This window comes from Mus pahari, chromosome 1, assembly GCF_900095145.1.
Source record: "Mus pahari chromosome 1, PAHARI_EIJ_v1.1, whole genome shotgun sequence".
Taxonomy (NCBI): Eukaryota; Metazoa; Chordata; class Mammalia; order Rodentia; family Muridae; genus Mus; species Mus pahari.
The window spans coordinates 86,905,144-86,909,212 of NC_034590.1; positions in this window are offsets into that span (position 1 = coordinate 86,905,144).

Below are 4,069 nucleotides of genomic sequence, written 5' to 3' on the forward strand. Positions count from 1 at the left end.
AGAGAGAGAGAGAATATATATGAAGATGGGCCACTGCATACATGATTGCAAGTGGCGGTCAGAGGACATCCTTCAGGACTTGGTTCTCTCCCTCTGCTATGTGGGTCCTGGGGATGAAACTTGGGTCATCGGGCTTGATTGCCAATGCCTTTAACCCTGAACTTTCTTGCCAGCCTCACATCTCTGATTTTTAAGGAGGATAAAAGTAGTACATATATCACTGAGATGTCCTCAAATTGTGATGGTGTGATTAACAGCCTGCCTAGTACATCTTTAATCCCTTAGGAAAGCAGTTGTAATCTTAATATCCTCTAATTGCAACATTTTGTGGCGCTCTTTCTTCTTTCTGATTTATACTCATCTGCCCCACCCCACCCCACACCCTTCTTCTGGAGGGTTTGTTCAGAACACTTTCTCTCTGAAATAATCAAAGTCCTGAACCAAAGTGTAGGGGTTGAAGTGGAGCGAGAATGTGGACCATCTAGGATGAAGGGTTTTCTGATGGAATAGAGATGGATTGGTGGACAAAGAATCCACACTACAGTGACGAGGATCTCTGATTCCGTGAGAATGATGGTGGCTACCGATGCAGGGTAAGATGAGTAGGGAAAGGCCTGGACACCTTAGAGACCACACTGCTGGTTGGTTAACAGCATGGGGCTGGCCAAATGATGACACTTCATACTTTCTGTGCTGTTGGTTGCAAGGATTTTACAAACAGTAAGTTGAGCAGCCTGCAGAGGACCAGTCTAAGTTAGTGTCTGTATTTTCAGAGTTCTTGAAGTTTTGAGCTTCTCTCAGTGTGTGTGTGTGTGTGTGTGTGTGTGTGTGTGTGTGTGTGTGTGTCTGTGTCTGTGAGTCTGTGTCTGTGTTTTCATGCATGCACACATGTGCACATATGTAGTGTGTATAGTGGTCAGAGATGGATGTCAAGTTCTTCTTCAATCACACTCAACCTTATTCTCTTTGAAGTGGGGTCTCTCAGTGAACCTGGAGCTCGATGGCCATGTGACTGCAGCTGACTGGTGAAACATGAAGATCTTCCTGTCCCTATTTGCCCAACACAGATTACAGATGTGTCACTCTGCTGACTCTTCTGTGGGCCCTGGGAGATGAACTCCTGACAGCTTACTGGCTGTCCTACTTACTTTTCTCTTGCTGTGTTAAAAAAAAAAAAAAAAAACCAAAATCACCTTGGGGAGAAGGGACTTAGCTGCCTTACTGGCTATTGCCCAGCATCTCCATCACCGAGGGAAGCCTAGGCAGGAACTGAAACTGAGGCCAGGGAGGAGTGCCAATCACTGTCTTGACTCCTGTGGCCTGCTCCACTCAGCTTGCTCAGTTGGCATCCTTATACACTAGGACCACCTGCCCAGTGGAAGAACCACTCTCAGTGGCCTGGATCCTCCCACATTAATCATTAATCAGAAAAATACCGGCATAGACCTGCCCACAGGCCAATCCGATAGAGGCAATTCTACAGCTGAGGTTCTCTCTTCCCAGGTGACTCTAGTTTGTGTCAAGTTGACAAAGACTAACTAGTACACCCACAGAGCCATCTCCCCACCCAACTCTCTGTTCTTGTTACCTTGCTGTAGGGCCCCAGAGTCCTTCCTGTAGCACTATTTGTGAAACTAAAAAAAGACTCTTCATCTCTGAATTGCCTGTCCTCATTAAACCTCAGTCTGCTCTGGGTCTGCTCTTTCTGAATGCTCACCGGTCTATCCATCCTGTAATCATGGAAGCAGGGGATTCACTTCTTCTTCCTCTAGAGACATTTCCATGAGAATTTTCTAGGAATCTCAATGCTTTGTCTCAAGGATAGTATATGGCCTGCAATTTCCAATCTGTTCCATGCTGGTGACGATGCTGGGAACCTGGATCATCCGCACATTGGCTATGGAACTGTGAAGAGACATGGCCACTCCAAAAACAGTTTGGCAGTTTCCTAAAACATGAAACATGCAAATAACCTATAACCTAGCAAGTTGACCCATATCAATAAATGAAAATGTCCATTTACCTAAGTAAAGCCTGTAAGAAATGCTGATATTTTGATTCATACTTCCAAACGGTTAAAGTGTGGTACTACGTGCAAGCGGGTGCAGCAAGACACCACAGAACACAGCCACTCCGTAGTGAGAGCAGTTTAATAAAACAACAGCAAAACAAACAAAGACAAAAACAACAAACAAGCAAAACCCGTTCAGCTGCCGCAGACATCAGCTGCAAGAGCTGGTTGGGTTTCCTACGGGACAGGAAGGGGCTGCTTGTGAACTGGAACAGCTATGAAGTGAGCTTGGAGATTTTCTCAGACAGATGAGGCACTGACAGTTGAACTTAGTGGTATTCAGCCAGCATTTAAGGGATTCCAAGAAATGCTTTAGGTTTCTGCTTTCTGGCAAACCCCAGCTCAGGTGAGGGTTAAGCTGTTACCCTAAGACAGTGCCATCGGCACTGCTATTTTAGACCTGCTTTGTGAATCTAACTACGCCTATATCATGGAATACTACTTAGCGATTAAAAAAAAAAAACAGAAAAGTCTTGGTGAAGGCAAAATTTGGACAGATCTCCAGAGTGCTGTACTGAGTGGGAAACAAAACACACACAAACAAACCAGCCAACCATTGCCATTTTAGGGCCTGCTTTGGGGTCCTAACATTTCAGGCCTTTACTGGTGACTGGGGAGATGGTATTTAAAAGGCAGTTGGAGTCCTCCCAATCCGCTTCCTTCTGAGTCAGGATGTTGGGAAAGGGAGGGCTTAGAATGTTGGTTGGAAGCATAGGCCGTGAGCTGACAGGATTCTAGTATTGGAGTCAGCTCCCATAAGGTAGAGTCCACAGGCTGACTTGAATAAGATTTTAATCTCCTTTCCTACCTGGCCAGATCTGCTTACACAATGACAGTATTCTTCATTAAGAGACAAGTGCCTGCTTTCTTAGCAGTCAGACATTCAAGGGCCCTCTGCTTTTATAGGACCACTGAGGCTAGTGAGGTGAGCTGATTCTGGAGCAATCGTTGAGCTGAGGCTGATTCCTGGATAGTGTCTGTCAGCTGAGTGGAAATCTACTGAGCCAGGTACAGACCAGGGACAGAAGGGGACGTGAAGGAGCGTAGGTGGATCATTATCTTTAGATAATAACAGCAGGACCACTGTGTATCATCTAGACTGAAACACTCATTGTAGAAGAAGCAGTTAAAAGTCGGTAAACAGCTTGAGCAAATGCACATCTTTCAGCCAGAGCTCAAAAAGAAAGGGTGAAAAGTTATCAACGTGATAGAGGCGTGAACACTCATCTGTAATAAGACAGAAATTTCCTGGCAGGGAATAGAGAGCACAGGAAAAGAGCTTGAGGACCCAAAAGATGGTTTTTGGATAAAAGTATGAGCACCCTTTGCTTTTGGGCAGAGAACTGGATCGAAATAGACTGGACAGAGATTTTCCCAGCACAGTGAGAACTTTTAAAGTCTATATTTAGAAAATAAAACAACCAAAGGGACTTTGAATATTTTGAGCTTGTTACTATATTATCAGTCTAACTGTTATTATTTTTTTAAATACTTAGACACTTCCTGGATGGCCTCGAATCAGAGGCTGGACAGCCCAGAGACCTAGGATAGAAAAGAAGGTATCAATACAATGCTTCCTAATGATATCCTGCTCTACTCGTAGATTGGTGCCTAGCCCAAACATCATTAGAGGCTTCCCTTGGCAGCTGATGGGAGCAGATGCAGAGAGCCACAGCCAAACATTAGGTGGAGAAAGAGCCCAAGTTGGAGCTCTCCACTGGGTTCCTCCCCCTCGGAGCTTGGGGCACACTGTGAAAGAGGGAGGAGAAAAATTATAGGAGTCAAAGCAGTCAGTGACACCAGACATACATCTCACAGGATCTACTACACAAGGGCCAAAGGTCCTATAATTTTCACAGAAACTGAAGTGGCAGTCATGGAATCTGCATGGGTCTGTACTATGTCTTCTGTGTGCGGGTTATGGTTATTAGCTTGGTGTTCTTGTGGGTCTCCTAACAGTGTGTGTGTGTGTGTGTGTGTGTGTGTGTGTGTGTGTGT